Source organism: Eschrichtius robustus, chromosome 18 (assembly GCF_028021215.1).
Source record: "Eschrichtius robustus isolate mEscRob2 chromosome 18, mEscRob2.pri, whole genome shotgun sequence".
Classification (NCBI taxonomy): domain Eukaryota; kingdom Metazoa; phylum Chordata; class Mammalia; order Artiodactyla; family Eschrichtiidae; genus Eschrichtius; species Eschrichtius robustus.
In genome coordinates, this window is record NC_090841.1 from 4,890,196 (window position 1) to 4,908,443 (window position 18,248).

At 42.5% G+C, this 18,248-nt stretch overlaps 1 protein-coding gene across 2 annotated transcripts in view; it reads left to right on the forward strand.

Moving 5' to 3' along the window:
• Positions 1–3,446: 3,446 nt before the first annotated feature.
• WASF3 (WASP family member 3) overlaps positions 3,447–18,248 on the forward strand; it is a 93,332-nt gene continuing 78,530 nt past the window's right edge. For both annotated transcript variants that reach the window (XM_068526832.1, XM_068526831.1), the window contains exon 1: positions 3,447–3,530. The gene's annotated coding sequence lies outside the window, so the exon portion shown is untranslated. The remainder of the gene's footprint in view (positions 3,531–18,248) is intronic.

Consider the following 18,248-nt stretch of genomic DNA (forward strand, 5'->3'; position numbering starts at 1 on the left):
TTTTAGTACAGTTTTAGATTGACAGAATAATTGGGCAGATAGTACATAGAGTTCCATATACCCACCCCCTACCCCTCTAGCCCCTCACACAGTTTCTACTATCATTAACATCTTCTTTTAGTGTGGTTACAATGAATGAACCAATATTGATGCATTTTTATTAATTAAAGTCCATAGTTTACATGAAGGTCCCATTTTGTGTTATACATTGGGTTGTACAGTCTATGGATTTTGACATATGTATGACGAGTCCACCACTATAATATCATACAGAGCAGTCTCACTGCCCTAAAAATCCTGTGTTCTGCTTGTACATTCCTCCCTCCTTCTAACCCCTGGCAACCACTGATCTTTTTTTTACTGTCTCCATAGTTTTGCCTTTTCCAGAATGTCATATAGTTGGAGTCACATAGTATGTAGCCTGGCTTCTCTCATTTAGTAATATATAGTTCAGATTCCTCTCTGTCTTTTCATGGCTTGATAGCTCATTTCTTTTTATCATTGAATAACATCCCATTGTCTGGATGTACCAGTTTGTTTATCCATTAACCTACTGGAGGACATCTTGGTTGCTTCCAGTGTGTGGCAATTATAAACAAACATTTGGATGCAGGTTTTCATGTGGACCTACGTTTTCAACTCATTTGGGTAAATACCAAGGAGCTCGATTGCTAGATTGTATGGTAAGACTATGCTTAGCTTTGTGGAAAACTGCCATGCTGTCTTCCAAAGCAGCTGTACCATTCTGCATTCCCACCAGCCGTGAATGAGCATTCCAGTTGCTCCCCATCCTTGCCAGCATTTGGTATTATCAGCTTTTTGGATTTTAGCCATTCTAGAAGGTATGTTGTGGCATTTCATTGTTTTAACTTGCAATTCTCTGACATATAATGCTTATTTGACATCTGAATATTGCCATCTCTATTTTGATGAGGCATCTCTTCAGATCTCTTGCTCATTTTTATACTGGGTTGTTTTCTTACTGCGATTTGAATGGCTTAAAAAGAAAGTGGGTCATTTCATGAATAAATAAACAGGAGAGAATAGAGAATGTCATTTATTCAGCAACTGTGGCAGAAACTGCATTCCCCTTTTCCCTTAGTAACGGAACCCTCACATTGGTGCAGACAAGGTCCCTGGCTTATATTACTTAGTACTTCAGACGCTTTGGCACTTAGCGGTGTGTCACAGTGTGACACAGGTCTGGCCAATAAGAAGCAAACAGAAGGTGCTGGTTGGGGCCTCCCAGAAAGGTTGTTAGGGGGAAGATTCAGTTGGCGGGCATCTCTTTGATCTTACATCCTTTACCCATCCCCCTACCATTTTCCAGAATATGATACAATGTCCACAAGGGGAGCAGCCATCTTGTGAGAGGAAGACAAAGTCACATGTCAAGGACAGCAGAGCCAAAGGGGAGAAGGAGCCTGAGATACACTGACACCCTGGAGATATTGCAGACCCTCCAGGCTGTCTCCAGACTTCCTGTCATGTGGTAAGAAGCAACCCCTGTTGGTATGCACTTTACTCAATTTTCTGTTACAGGCAACCAATTTACTCCCTGATTTGGCAACATTTTTCCAGCTAAGTATGAGGCATTAGCCCCTTAATGCAACTGCTCTGAGCAATTTTATTTAAAGGGCTGGTTCACAGAACAACTATATTTGAAGAAAATTCTCTACATTATGGACACAATACTAAGGGTAGGGTTATATTTACTACATGTTCAGCACTGCACTAGACATCACGGGGGAAGGAAACAGTAGTATAAAATAAGGACCTTACCCTTATGGAACTTACCATCTAATTAGAGATAAAACTGACTTATATGAAACAATCCTGAACACTTCAGGACAGTACAATTAAGGGCTAATAGTGGGTATAAATTAAGTGTAGCAGCAGTTCATATAAAGTGGGGGGGGGTCACTGAAGACAGGAGAAGCAAGGGAAATGTGATTAGCAACCCTGAAAACAGACGCTGGGTATCTTACACCTTCACATTTTTGAATTCTAAATCAATGACCTAAATATAGACCTGGAAGCTATTCCCCTGGGTAAATGAAGATAAAATGAAGGAAAGCCATTTCAACTTGAATAACAAGTCAGCTTTGAATGCAACAGAAATTTATCATCCTAGTATCAATATTACAAATACAGAGCACTGTAATAATTCACTAAAATCCTGTTTACCTTATTAATGACCAGAATATTTCATGTTGACATATGGAAACTAAATATATGTCACCTTAAAATAGAGCTTTAAAAACGCTTCCTTGGGAAGTAATGTTGGTTAATAGATTACACATGAAGAGGGATGCATGATTTTTCTTCTGCATTTCTGGTGCTGCAAACTTTGCTAAAATTGTTATCAGCTGCTATGCATTTTCCTAGCATTTAGTTGCTGTTACGAGCCGGATCAGGTGTGGGTAGTTATCACATGTCTGTAAAGACAACGTGAGTTACTTTTTCTAGGACTCTTTATTGGGATTTGAACTTATTTCCTAAAAGCTTTTCAATTTAGTGACCTTATTGGTAAACCAAAAAGAATAAAGGCAAGTAAAATAAAGTAAAATAAAGATAACACTTCCGTTTGATTTTTTAAACCCCTTTCCTTCAGGACCTAGGAGAACATAATTGGCTTTTCTTTTTTTTTCTTGTCTTCCTGTCCTTCCTTTTCCTCCTCCGTTTTCTTTCCTTAAGCTTACCCCTGAGTCATCAATCAAGTCCCACTGCCAGGGGGCTTGGCTGGGTACTTTAAGGGATACCCTGTATTTAATAGGTATTGTGGATTCTCTCATATCTGGGCGGAGGGAGACTCAAGCCGGGGGCGGATAAGAAGAGAGGAATCTGCAGAGGGAATGAGAAGATTCTGCAGGCAGAGTGCTGACGGATTTGAGAAGGGCATTAAGACCAACCGAGGGCATGGCTGTAATCCTCTCAGGGTTGTGAACCCTCAACTCTGCAGCACACAGGTAGATGGACCTCTGTCTCCAAGAGCCCTCAAACCCAGGGAAGGTTAGGGTATGGGTGGAAACCCAAAGGGACTGCAGTGGAACATCGTAAGCGGAGGTGTTGCACGGCCCCCAGGCTAAACTCTGTCCAAAGAGTCCCTACCTGTCCACTCTGGGAGGGACTCCGGCCAAAGCCTCAGCCCGACCCAGGGGCTGAGGACGAAGGGCGAGAGCCACCTCCTCCGCAATCCCCCGCCCCCCGGCGCCGACGCGCCGCGCTCCTGCCGCGCCCCCATTGGCCGAGGCGCTCGCCAATCCGGGAGCAGCGGCCGGTGAGCCGGCCCTGGTTGGTGGAGCCGGCGCTGGGCCCCCCTCTCGCTCCGGCCTGGCCCCCCGCCGGGAGGGGGCGTGGCCGCGGCCGTGGCCGGGCCGGAGGCGGCGTCGCTGGCGCCGCTGCGTGCGGGGCGGTGCGGTGCGGGGCGGTGCGGGGCGGTGCGGGGCGGGGGCGCCGGGCGGCCGCGGGGCGGCGGGACCATGGAGCTGGGAGCGAGGCGCCGGCGACGGCGGCGGAACCACGGACCGGTGAGTACGGGCTGCGGCCGGCCGGCTCCCTGTCCCCGGCCTTGACCCCTGCGCTGCTCGGCTTCGGGCCGGGCGGCTGCCTCGCAGGCAGAGGCGGGCGCGGGCCCCGCAGCCCCGCGGCCAAGTGAACTTGCTGCATCGCCGGGGCGCTGGGCGGGCGGTGGGGCCCACTGCGGCCGCGCCGCCGCCCGCGCCCGCCCTGCAGCCCGGCGCATCCTCCCCGCCGGCTCCCGCGCCGGCCCTGGCTTCCCGCCGTCGCTGCGCGGCCCGGCGCCGTTCTCGCCCGCGCCGCCCCCCGGCCCCGGTGTGCGCCGCCCGGCTGCGGGACAGGCGCCCGCCATCCCGGCCGCAGGTGGCGCCCGGGCCTCGGCCCGCGCCGCACGCACGGGCCCGGGGCTGCCCCGCGTCCGGGAGCCTCGCGTCCCTCCGGGCTGCGTGCGATCTCGCCGTACCTGGCCCAGTCCCCGCGTGCCCGCCGCCCGGGTCCAGCCCTATCCCCTCGGCTTCGCCCTCCCCTGGGGCTGCGGGCGCCCGGGGTCCCGGTCCCGGCCTTGGTAGCCGGCCTGGGCTCCGGGTGCCGGGAAGGGGTCGGCAGCTTGCGAGCGGCCCGCTGCGGGGCGCGGGGACGGGGAGCGCCGGGGCCCGCGGGCCGGGATGCGTCCTCCCAGGAGGCTCTCCCGGCGGGGCCTGGCTCTCGCGCCTCCTCCGCGCCGGGGCTTCGGCGAGGGAAAAGCCTTTGCCTCTCCGTGTGTGCTGCTTAACCGGCAATGGCGATTTCTTCTTGGTTCAGCTTCTGTGCAAGGGAGAGTTCCCTGGTGGAGAACAGAGTTCTTAATTATTAAGAAACTCAGCCGTGGGTTTAAGGATGAACGGAGCATCTCGTTTCTTAGCTGCCATTGGGCGGAATAGGAATTCATTCCCATTTGGGGATGAATTTTAAATTCTCAGTTATTACCAGCAGTAATTATTAAGCTTTTAACAACTGACAATTAAAAAGGCCTGTTTTTGCTTTGAAGCTCTTCAAATCAAATGCATCGTGGGGCCTGAAAGATTAAGAATCGGAAAACACATTTTTTAAGGGCAGGAGCCAGCCATTAGAAGTGTTTTGCATCTTAAAAAAATTAGGTTTGTCTAAAACTTAAAATGTCTGCTTCTCTATCAAAACTAGGTTCAAAGTGTTATAATTGACTTACTTCTCTATTGCCTCTAGGGCAAATTCTGTTTAACGTTGGTTGCTTCTTTTTGTACGTGCTTTACCCAACTTTCCTTTTCTAGCAGTGAAACAATGCAGAGATTCTTTAAAGCTAGTTCTTTTATCTACTTGAGAGGTTAAACGAAAGAAAGCCGGGTTTGGCCTTTCCCATAGGCAGTTCTCATTGTGTGTCTGGTCTCCTTCCTAAGAGTGTCCACGTCATACTCATTTTTCTTCATTTTTTAAAGACCTCCTTAATTGATATTCATGAGAGTTGTGTCTTTTCAGATGTTTCAAGCTCACTAGGTTGGAAAGTTTGGTTGTCTTTATATAGTTACCGTCTGACCTGTAGTCTCTGTTTTCTTAACACAGTGAAAAGAAGCTTGTTCTGGAACTATCTCCTTATAAAAATTGTTCTTGCATTTCTGGTTGCTGACATGAAGTTGCATTATAGCATTGTTTTCTCTGTTTGCCTCAGATTTATGACCTAACAGGCAATGATGTGCTACACCATTTTTACAAAATTCTGAAAATAAAGGTGGAAAAGCACACTTTGCCAAGCGGTCCTGCCAACATTATAGCACCCATCTCTTCTCAGTGTGTCCTTGTAGACGCGCCTTACCCTTCCCATGGAAGCCTTCATGTGGCAAGGAACCTTCTGGTTATTGGAACGTTTTGACTGAAATAGTTGCCTGTTACAAGTATTCAACATATAGCTCGTGGGCCACTGCTAATGGTCTTTAAGAGTTCCCAGGACCTTCTCTGAAGAGCATTCGAGATTGTGTTTTCCACTCACAGGCTGCTATCATTCCTTATGTTTTCTTGGGAGCGCCTCCATATGGCTGGACAGACTGCAGATGTTCGACTTCTCTTTTCAGTCCTTTTTTTTTTCCTCAGGGCCTGGTTTTCCTCTTTGAGGTCAGATGTTCTCGGGAGCTGCTCTTGGCGTTGGGACCCATGCATACCTCTTCCCAGCTGGTTCTCTTCCCAGCTGATTTCATTTTAGGCTGGTAATGCAGGAATATCGTAGACCAGCAATGCGTAAATAGCCATGTTGTAACATACATTTACTATCACTGAAGAGATAAGTGGAGCAGGAAGTCTGAGTTCCCCCTTCCTTCCGGTCCTGTCGTCCCCCGTCTGGTCCTGTTTCTTTCTCCAGGGGTAACCGCACGTAATGCCGTGGGGTAGTCACCTTTTTTATTCAAAAGCCCTTTAGTGGAGGCCTGCGAAGTACCGGGCGCTGCTGTTTCAGTGCTGGGATTGCAGAAATGAGAGACGACAGCTCTCAGGATGCTCATGGTGTGCCGAGACGAACGGTTCCCGTGCGACGCGGCGGCTGCTGAGGCAGAGCCCGCGGTGAGGGCCGTGGAGCAGCCCGCGAGTGGCCGGACCGCTTCATTCATTCAGCGAACTCCAGGGTTCACGGGGTGTTCGGGGACACAGGGCAGCAAGGCAGGTGCCTCCGTGGGCCCCGGATGAGCTCCCGGTTCGGCGGCATCTGGGACCGTGGGAGCTGTTGGTCACGGCGCAGTGTGCTCCGAACGGGCCCGCGCGGAGCTCCCAGGATGACCAGAAACGCGAGCCTGGGGACGGTTCGGAGAGACGAGGAAAGCGCCCCCAGAAGTGCCAGGGGGGAAGGAGAGGGTACAGAGGCCTGTCGGGGACACGAGGCTTTGGAGCAGCTAGAGCCGAGGTCAGGGCCGCGTGGGGGGAGGGGGCCGGGGCGCCGCGTGGCAGGAGGAGGGGTGGCCCTGCGAGGCCCGTTAGGAGGGGCCTGGCCTCCCCTCTGGGTGACGGAAACGGCCGGAGCCGTTTGGGGGAGAGATGCTGCCCTTGTCAAGTTCAAGGTGCCTGCGGGACGCGGCGGTCAGTGGCTGCACTGGGATCCGGATACTGGGAGGTGTCTGGACCGGAGGCACGCGTGTGAGAGTTCTCAGCACCGGTTCCCAAACTGTTTGCCACAGTGAACTCGCAGGGAGTATGCGTTCGATGAAGGGCGCTCAGCAGTGCAAACAGCTGTCAGCCCTGCGGGACCTGCCTGCTCAGAGGAGTGGACGGTTTCTACAGGAGTTTATGTCACGTTCCTTCTGATGACGTCATCTTTGCGGAGCTGGGGTTTCACTGCTTGCTGTTCTGCGTGTAGATCGGTGTGGACCAGGGCACGGGGGAGGTGCCATCCAGTCTGACCCCAAGGTGTGAGAAATTATGCTGTTTGTGCTTTACTGAAGAGAGAAGTGAAATACCCATTTTCTCTCAGTTGAAGTGTGCTGTTTTCCAATGGATACTAAGTTGCTAGGACATAGATACTCGTTATTTGCACGTATCTAATGGTTCCACTACTCAGTAGGCATTTCTCCTTGCAATCAGGGCTGAGTGAACGGGTGCAGTGAGAAGAGAAAGTTCTAGAACCTCTGCCTTTGTTAATGGAGTAGATTCAAGAAGCTTGTGCAGAGCATGCGTGAAGAAAAGGAGTGGGGAGAATGGGATCTGAAGGACTCTTGTGTTTAAAAGATAGGCTCCCACACTGAGACTGAAAGGATGGGTGTCTGGGAAGCCATGGTCCAGGAAAACCTCAGCAAAGAGGGATGACAACAGCCAGGTCATTGTAACATAGCTGACGGCAGTGATGACACAGTGATGGGGACAGGAGTGAGATGGCTGGTTTGTAAGAGGGTTTCCTAGTGAGCGGGGGCCGCAAAGTGTGCCGGTGCTGAAGGGTGACAGAGGAGGGTGGGTGAAGGGGGACCTTTTTTTTCTTTTTTAATGGAGGGATTTGTGCATGTTAAAGTACCAAGAGAGAGAGGTTGCTAGACAGAGGTTGCTAGATGGTGGTTTCAAAATTTCCATTGGTTTTAGCCCTAGGATGTAATTACTGATTTCGGCAAGAGGCATCACAGTGGAGCCTTATTGCCGTGGATTAAGGGGGTGAAGCCAGTCAAAGGAGGCTGGATTTTGAAGAGGAGAGAAGGGCATTCACTAGAGAGGAACATCTGGCGCAGGGTGGAATTTTTTTAACAGTGACTTTGTTTTCTTTTATTAAAAACAGTCTTTTTAGGATGCTGTTTTCCTTTTCAGGCGTGCTTTTCCTAGGGCGGGTGGTCCTTCTAAGGGTGGGTTTATGTGCTCACAGCCTTGTCTATTTCCAGGTCCTGGTGTCCTCTGGGGTCACATTATCTGTGACGTCCTCTCTGTTGCTGCCCTGTCCTGGCGGTGCTTTCTCAGCCACTTACCTCAAGGCCAGTCTTGTTTGTTTCGTGTCAGAGCCTATCCTCCTAACTGAATAGATGTCCCTAGATTAGAATATTTTTCCATACTCGGATTTCAGTCCTGGCCTTTAGAGCCACCCTGTTGTGTTTCTTCTTCCCCGGACCTGTGCCTGTTCTCTTTGAGGTTAGCTCTTTGCTTCTGTTGACTTTTTTTTTTTTTTTTAATTTTAAACGTCCCAAACATCCCAGGGTATTTTCCCACCTTTCAGGTCTACTAGAGCCTCTGGGCCTTGACCCTGAGCACAGCATCTGGGATCATTTCTGAACTTTGTACGAGTGAGATTGTCCCTTGTTCCTGTTGTTGGGATGCCCTTTGACCTTCTGGAGCAGTGGTCTTGAAATTAATGTAAAGATGTCTTCAGCTGTATTATATATTCTTGAACTTTTTCAATGTTTTATTTATTTTAATTTTTTTCGTTCAGTTTTTGCTTTCTGGTTCTTTTCAGGAGGTCCACACATGTTTGAGTGCCTACTATGTATCATGCTAGTTACTGGTGATAACTGTTGATACAGCCAAGCTCCTGTTGTCAAAAGCTAGAGAGGTGAGGCAGAGGTTCGATTGTCCTGCTCACTTAACTATAAACTCCTCGTGGTCAACAACCAGCCAGCATGGTGCCTGTTTGATAGGCCTGTCTGCCTTTGTCAGATAACCTCAGGTAAAGGCCTCGTTAGGTCATAGCCTTAGCTCGAAGTGATAACACATGTTGTCTTCCCCCAGCTGATGTGACCTTTGGTCTCTGAGTACTTCTGATTTCTGAAAACCGTATTGCACCTGTAAAAGTTGTGCTCCAGTGCAATCCAAAGATTGCATGGCCTACTGCAACCGTTGCATTTTAGTTCATCTCATAGCATCCTCTCACTGAGTGCTGGTACTTGTTTTTGTGCATGCGAACAGTTCAGTGAAATTCTGTTGCAATATAAAAGTATGGATATGATTGACTGTGAACCACAACGCATGTAGCCATATTTTATCAGCTAAGTGGATGAAATAGTCTATTCTTTGCACATAGAAGAGCTTCAACAGATTTTTTTTCATTGACTGAATATGTCATAAGTTTTGATTCATGACCTAAACAGAACACTACCCCTACTATGTAATTTTAAAAACTTGATCTGAGTCATTTTGCCCTACTAATGTCACACTTATTTTTTCAGCTCCTCAAGATATGTGTATGACACAGGGGGTTTTGGTTTTTGCCTATTACCTTATGTAGTCCTGTGTTAGGGAGTTACCTAGGCAGATATCAGCTTTCAGTTGACTTTGTAACTCTTTGCTGGGTGGTATTCTTTCCTCAGGTTAGAGTGAACGGTTAAGGAGAGGCCATGGATTTGAATTACTCCCTGTGGTGCATGGAAGGAATGAATAGTATCTAAACAGGAGGGAGCAAAATATCCAATCCAAAGGGGATGACATTAACCAGAAAGTTGCAAGGAGATAGAGCCTGTGCTCATGTTGGTCTCATCCTGTGCGAGGCTGTCCACAGCCCAGAAAGGGGAGGAATAGATTCACTTTCCATCTCTGCAAAGTAAGATCTTAATTTTGGGGGCATGATTGTAATTTTTCAGAACAGGACATTCGTCTGTTTCAATAGAAATAGAAAAACATTTGTTTTATAACCAACCCTGTAGATTTAAAACATATCTTGGTTCTTAGTTTTCCATAGGATTTGTCTCCCATTTTTGTACACCTTTTAGAGTTAACTACCTTGATTATTGGTTTAAAAACCAGCAGTCACAGAAATCCCCAAATTCCCCAGTCACCTGCCTTCAGATTTTAATTACACACTGCAAACAACTTTGTTTCCAAAGGCTTGACTGAAGTGGGAATTGTTCTTTGAGATATCCCAGGGAGGAAGATTATTAAAACGTTACTTCTTTTTAAAAATTGGCATTGTAATTTTGAACGGTTACAGGGCTTATCAGCGATAATGAAGTCCCTACCTGAGCTGTAATTAAAAATGCACAGCTTCTGTGCTGTTTGTCCATTGCATCACATAGGCTAAATGAAAGACTTCTTCCATTTCCAATATGCCCAGTTCCTTCCGTTCTACCCCTCCAAAAAAAAAAATTATGGCCATGACAAAACTTCAGGGTATCATTTGAAAGAATTGTATTAGGGATTAGGCATTAAAGGGTTTAGGACAGAATTTTTCTTTTAAACTACATTTATGGCTACTTTTTCTGCTATGCAGTTGAGAAGTTTGTGGCTTTATTTCTTAGGCTATTTGGTTGCTACTGATACTCAAATTTCATTTGAGACAAACAATATTGCCCTGCATTTTAATATTTACTCAGCATTTTTTCTCTTTTTGGACACTGATATAACTTAGATCAACTGTGTATAAGTAAAAGTTCCATGTACAGTTTTTTTAAATGGAATGTATACTTTATCCAAATTTTTACTGTTTGAGATGCTTATGATTTTATTGGACATAAGCAGTGGGGGCTTGTCTGTCTTGTCCGCCATTAAATAAAGATTTGAATGAACTTATAGGAAATACTCATAAGAATAAAGCTGTATATAGATAATGAGAATCAAAACTACATGAGGGTCAGGAATTAAAACAACAAAACCTGTACTTTCAGTGATGGTTGAGCCTCCCAAGTTGGTGTTTTAGATGTGGTGGGCTTACTTGGATAATGCAACGTGTCAGTGACTCAGCACGAGAAGCATTTCTAGGCTTGCAGTGGTGTGTGTTGGAAGCTCTGTTGGAATTCAGTTAGTTTATTCCTCCACTTACAGATAATTTGAAGGCTGTTGTATTCTGCCTCCTATATTAATGCTGGAAGGCATGGATCATATGTGGATTTTTTTGCTCTCCTTGTGGATGTTTTGGAGGGAGAATGTATGAGGAGATTTGGAATCAGGTGGACAAAATCCTCAGAGCCTGAAAGTCCTGCCAGGCCAGCATAATCTTAACATCTAATATTGTCAAGGATGTTACAAGGAAAAAATCATAGGACAGTCTCATTCATGAACATGCTTGCAAAAATCCTAAAAAATAACAACTAGATCTGTCAACATAAAATGATAATATATCATGAACAATTTGTGTTTATTCTAGAATGCAGTGTCGGTTTAGCATTCAACAAATCCAACGCATCTCACCATATTAATGATGGAGAAGAAAACCATACAGTCATCATTAGATGCAGGAAACACTAAAATTTAATATCTATTCATGATGAAAAACTTTTAAGCAAACTAGAAAGAGTTATCGGTAAGAAAACTTAGGGCAAATATCATATTAGTGTTGAAATAATGAAAAGTTATCTTCTAAAATTGGAAATGAGATAAGGATGCTTGTAATTATCACATTTATTCAGCATTATGTTGTAGGTTCTTGCCATTGCAGTAAGATAAGAAAAAGAAATAAAAGATACTAGAGTTGGAAAAGAAGAAAAAAATTCGGTATATGCAGGCGAAACTATTGTGTATGCAGAAACATCCAAAAGAATCTGTGTAAGTTATTAGACTTAAGATGTGTCTTTAGCATGGTTGCTAGATTCTCTATGGCCATGAACAATTAGAAAATGAAGTTAATAAAGGTACTACTTATAATAGCATTAAAAATCCAAATATATAGGAATAGAACTTGCAAGAAATTTATAACACCTTTACATAGGAAACCATAAAATATTTAGAGAATTTAAGGAACAGGTAAGAAAAGAGGGAATATACCATGTTCATGGTATGAAAGACTAAATATAGAGATGTCTGTTCACCCTAAATTGTTATAGATACTGTTCAACCCTAGTCCATAGCATGAAAAAATTTTAGGAGGTGGAAATTGACTATCTGTTTCTAGAATTTATTTAAATGTAGAGGGCAAAGAATTTCAAGACATCCTTGAAGAACAACAGGTGGCAGGACTTATCAGATATCAAGAGTTTATAAAGTTGTAATATTCTAGACCGTGTAGTATTGGCACAAGTGTGGGCAAACAGACGAATGAAACTGAACAGAAAGCCCTGAAACAGAACCAAACGTGTAGACATTTGATTATGTTAAGTGCAAAATAGTTTGGAAAGGATGGTCTTTTCGGTCATTGGTGTGTGATCCTTGAGATGGATGTCCATAAATGACACTTGACCCCTACTTTATAACATACACAGAAATCAATGCCAGACAGACTGTAGATCTAAAGATGAAAGGTAAAAAATAATATAGGGTAGCTTCATGGCTTAGAGTAGGGAAAAATGTCTTAAATAGAAAGCCCTGACCATGAATGAGTAGATGCTAAATTGAACTAAATTAAGAACTTCTGTTTGTTAAAGTATACCATTAAGATTAAAAAACGTAATCCAATGACTGGAAGAGAATGTTTGAATCATGTAAACTGACATGTCTCCTACCTAGAGAATTTAAAGAACTAGAAGAAATCAATAAGAAAGCTAGATAATCCAACAGAAAAATGGCTAAGAGATTTGAACAAGCACTTTACAAATATACAAATACGCAGACATACAAATGACCAGTGAACATATGAAAAGAAGCTTAAACTCATTAGGAATCAGGAAGTGCGGATTGAAATAATCCTGAGATACCACCGTAGAGTCATCAGATTGGCTAAAATGGAAAAGACCAGCGGTCTGCAGCATGGAGAACATGGGGCGACGGCACTCGTATCCCTGACCAGTGGGTGTGTATGGCACAAACATGTTGGAGAATTGACAGGCGTTGTGTACGAAAGCTGAGAATACACATACCTTATGAGCCAGAATCTCTCTTCTAGGTGTACATACACCCAGCAGAAATGCATGACTTTACCAAGATTTGTGTATGCTGGTGTTCACGGCAGCATTGTTTGTAATAGCCCCGTTTGGAAACAACCCAGATGTTCATCAGCAGAAGAATGATTGAGTAAATTGTGGTGTAGTCATACCTTATTCAGTGATAGAAATGAAAAAAATTGAGCTACATGCAACAGTGCTCTGACAAATTTAATGTTGAGCAAAACATACTAGACATAACAGAGTCCATAACTGTGAGATTTCACTTAGATAAAATTAAAAAGGGGTGTTAGGAGTGAGGAAGGTGATTACCTTTGGGAAGAATAAAGGATTAATAGTTGAGTGGGGCATGGAGAGCACTTCTGAGGTAGCTGGCAGTGTCCTGTTTTATGACCTCCATGGTGGTTACTTGGGTTTGTCCACTTTGTGATAATTCTTCAAGCTGTACATCTTGGGGGCTGTGAACCTTTCTGTATATGTGAAATACTTCTGAGAAAAAAGTCTTTAAAACTTAAGTAGAAAAAGAAATGGAAGGGGACATTTGAATCTATTGTAAATGATTTTTAATGTAATTTAAAAAAAAATCTGTTTCACCTTGGCAATCTGGAATTTTTTAATACCTGAATTTATCTTATAGATTACATTTATGCTCACGTTTGGATATAGCTCTCCTTTTCAGCTAGTGTCTAGTTTTATTTTGACTCATTTTTAGGTATTAATGTTTTCAGTGAAAATCACCTTGGTTTTTGAGCCAGCTTTTCCCTCCTTCTCCCTGTCTAATTCTACACTTACTTGCCCATCTTTCAGCGAAGTCCTATCTCTCTGTAAAGCATAAGACCTTATTAGTCTTCCTTTCTTCTATACTTTAAGCCAGCAAGTCTCTAAGTATGGTCCGGGGACTCCTGGGGGGTTCTCCAGGACCTTTTTAGGGGTCAGTGAGATCATACTTATTTTCATAATTATACTAAGACATTCTCTGCCCTTCTTACTTTCATTCTCTCATAGTATGCAGTGTGTTTTTCAGAGGCTACGTGATGGAGCCACAATTACCTGAAAAGACTATTAAACACTCCTGTTTTCAACCAGAGATCTGTATGAGACCAAATCGTCTTCATATACTGCAACCAAAACAACATATCGCAACAGATTGAATTCAGAAAGCAGATACGAACATCTAGCTGCCTTCTCTTAAGCCAGACATTAAAAAACTTGCAAAAATATAATCATGCCAATAATTTTTTGTCTTGAGAAATATAGTTATTTTTCTTTAAAGATATATTTATGTTAGCACGTAAGTTTATTTTGTCCTTTTCAGTGATTTAATATTTAAAACGTTTCTGCCTTAATTTCTAATGAGGTAAAGATTGATAAGTGTCACTCGTGAGCAACAGCTCTCTGAGGTTTTAGATTGTAAGAGATTCTAAACAAAAATATTGTTGCTTCTTACGACAGTGGTTCACCTGCAGACTTTTAGAAAGTACTGATGCCTGTGTCCTAGTCCCAGAAATTGCGATTTAGGTGGTCTGGTATGTTGCATAGGTTTTGAAATTTCTAAATAATCTCTAGGTGATTTCTAATGTGTAGACAAACTTGGGAATTTTACTGATAATGTATTTCGGAATGATGGTATGTCATATGCTTATGTAACTTCTGTTCTTGCCGTCTTGAAAAAGGTATAAGACAGTGGTTCCCAAATTTGCACAGAAGAATTACCTGAGGATCTTAATTTCATTTTTGATTGTTGCTGTTTTATAGAAAAACACTTGATTTTTTAAAAAATTAACTTTTTATTTGGAGGCAGTTGTAGACTCAGGAGGTTGCAGAAGTAGAACAGAGAGGCCACATGTACTCTTCACCCAGACTCCCCCAGTGGTAACATCTTACATAGCTATAGTACGCTATCAAGACCAGATAATTGACATGGGTACAATCTGTAGACCGTACTCAGATTTCACCAGTTTGTACGCACACTCATTTGTGTGTCCTGTGTGCCTTAATCTCATACATAGATTCACGTAACCGCCGTTGAGTTGTGGACCGTTTGTCACCACAAAGAAACCCCTTTGTGCTTCCTCTTTGTGGTCACTGCATTTGATTGTTGTGTACTGATTAGTGTCGTGTGACCTTGTAGAACCTGTCTTTTGGTTCTAGTAGTGTCATTGTGGATTCCCTAGGACTTTCTACATATAGGATCATGACACGCACTAGTCATGAAATTGACTAGCAAGATAATTTTACTTCTTTTTCCATCTGCATGGTCTCCCTCCCTTCTTTCTTTTTTGCCTTCTGCACCGGGTGAAACTTCCATTCCAATACTGAATAGAACGGGCATTCTTGCCTTATTCCTGTTTTTAAGGGGAAAGCATTCAGTCATTCAGTATGATGTTAGTTGTAGTTTTCGTAGATGCCCTTTATCAGGTTGAGGAAATTTTTTTCAATTCTTAGTTTGTTGGGAGTGTTTAACCACAAATGGGTGTTGGATTTTGTGGAAGAAAAATCTGTATCTATTGAGACCGCCATGTAGTATTGTCTTTTATTAATATGACATATAGTACTAATTGATTTTTGGAGGTTAAACCAACTTTGCATTCTTCGGATAAATCCCATTTGTTCATGGTATGTAATTCTTTTTCTGTGTTTCTAGATTTGAGTTATTAATATTTTGTTGAGTATTTTTGCATCTAATTCATGAAGGATATTGATCTGTAGTTTTCTTGTGCTATTTTTGTCTGGTGTTGGTGTCAGCATAAAACTGGTTTCATAGAATGAGTTAGGAAGTGTTTCCTCTTCTAGAAAAATTTGTGAAAGATTGGTATTTGTTTTTTAGGTATTCACCTGTGAAGTCATTTGGGCCTGAGGTTTTCTCTGTGGGAAGATTTTTAATTACTAATTCAGTTTCTTAACTTGCTATACATTTATTCAGCTTATCTCTTTCTTTTTAAGTCAGTTTTGTTAATTTGTATGTTTCCAGGAATTTTCCTTTTCATCTAAATAGTCTAGTTTGGTGGCATAAACTTCTTCAGAGTATTCCCTCATAATCCTTGTGAAGTTTTTATGGTTGGTAGTGATCAGTGTCTATTCTTCATTCTTGATTTTACCAGCTTGTGATTTCCCTCCTTTTTTTTTGTGGTCTTTCTAAAGGTTTGTCAGTTTTGTTAATCTCCTACCATCTAGGTAGAACTTAACCTCAAAATTGTCGAAAAGTGATCTGTGACTGTGTTTTATTTTTTATTTTTTTAAAGAGAGGTGAAAGGCATTTATTTTAAAATTAACATTCGTCTTTTCAAAGAAACATTTGAGAGGTTGTCTGAGGCTAAAATGTTATTCAGTAATAATTTGGTTTGGTAGGTTAAAAGTGAGAGGAAAAACGGAAATGAGTTTAAAGGAAATGATGGAAATCATCTATGTACCTATTTATGTTGACTGTGTTTTAGACTATAGAATTTTAGAATGATAATTGTGTGGAACTGTCTTTCTATTGTGAAACTGTAAAACAACAAGAAGAGAGAAACTAGATTAAAATACAAAAGTAAATAAAATATCCAAGCTAGAGAAGGGGAGGGATAGTGATGATTCATTATAAGCAAATTATTTAATTATTATTTTTTTTGCTTTCCTTTTGTTGAGTAATTTGAGATGGTAGACAGACAAAATTCAAATATTTTAATGTTCCATGGATTACATAGGTGAGTAGCCTGATTCCAGACAAACGTTAAACTGAAGTGCCAACAATAGGAAATAAGGTTGAAAATAACAGTTCTCTTTGCTGAGGAGACATTTATATTTTGGGTTGTTTTGCAAATATAACAATCTCACATCCATTATCACCGTGCCTATTTTACCATTATTTTTTTGGTCTCTTTGAACTTTTGTGGGAAAAAGAGTGAAAGACAAGAAAAACATGATTCTCTGTATCTTGCTCCCTCTTTGTCCCCACCTTGCGGTGATCTTTAGACACGATATATACCCTTGTGATGACCCTCTTCCACCAGGAGGCAGCATTCCTAACGGTTAGCGTGCCCACTGATTGTGCATGGTCATCAGAAACGAATGAATGAGCCCAGAAAAAATGAAACTGGATCATGCCGGAAAACACGTGATTTCTAGATTGACTGCATTTCCAAAACCGTAGATGTTGAAAATTAGAGATGCCTGTATTTCCAGTCATTTCTTACTGTGTATTTTTGGCTTTCCAATATGTAAATTTGCATTTAAAAATAACCTCTTAAGTTTTTCTATTTAGAAGGGTATTAGGATAGGTTTTTATTAATATGAATATGTTCAGAAGTTGGCTTTCATGTTGTTTTTCCCTCAGAAGTGCTGTAGCATAAAGTAGCTTAAAAATTTGTGCAGTTTCTATTTCTGTCAGGAACATCTCAAAGAACCTCAGTGAATGGAATCCCACTTTCAATGGGCTTTGTATAAAAGCAGCCAAGCATTAGATGCATATGCGTTTGTAGGTCCAGTTAGCATTCAAATATTATTTCTGAAGTGTTGGATTTCATATAATACATTTTGGTGCTTGTTGACTTTTTTTCCCCCCTTTAATTCTAGTGTCAGCCTCAAATTATTTCTGGTAATTTTGGAATTTCTTTCTTTTTTTTTTTTTTTAAGATGTTTGTTTTGCAGGCATTGGTCATTGGTGAAATGAGGAATCCTTCCTTATCTGGATGAATGGAATGTGATTTCTTTTCCTAAGTTGAGTGAAATTTGATTCATCCTGGTCTTCTCATGAAAGTACTAAAATAAATCATAAGATTCGGCAAATTTCATTTAAATTTAAGTTCCCAGAATTTCTGAAGTGTTACGGATATGAACAGTAGTTAGTTAAATCACATTTTAGGAAAGTTGAATAAATAGAAACCCAGAGAGGTTTGAGTTGACCAGAGCTTTTTGATGTTTTCCTTCCCTCTCCCCCAGATGTATAAACGGTAAATGCTGTATCCTAATGTTATGTTTTAATACTCTCACTGTTAAATCTAGCATAGTTTTATAACTTTCTTAGTCACTAATATTTCCTTGCTGCCATATGTAAGTTGTTGCGTATTGCTTCAGTTTTCTTAATTTGCTGAGATATCCTGTATGTATGTTCAAGAATGTATGTATTTAATAGACTTACTACCCTGAGTTTTACTTTTGCTGCTAATTGCTCCTTTTGGAAGGAAAACAAGCGATAAACTTTGAAGGAAGCAGTAGGAGATGGGTTAGCTGTAAGTGTCGGGGAGGACAGGGGACAGTCCTGAGTGACTTGTCAAGTTTCAGAGAAGTTATGATGAAGAAATCAGTCGGAAGCTTTCACTCTAGTTCCAACCAGAGTTACTCCCTTCTGGCTGCTTGGCATTCTGATGAAAATTTTGTTAAAAAAAAAAAAAAAAAAAGTTACAAAACTACTGCTCTGTGGGCAAGGGGTCCCAAGTTATATTATCAATGGAAGACAATCAGAGCTTCTTGGCTTTTTATTTTTAATGACCATTTACTAGAGATTCTTTCCTTGACAGTGATTTGCTATGATGCTATGCCAGC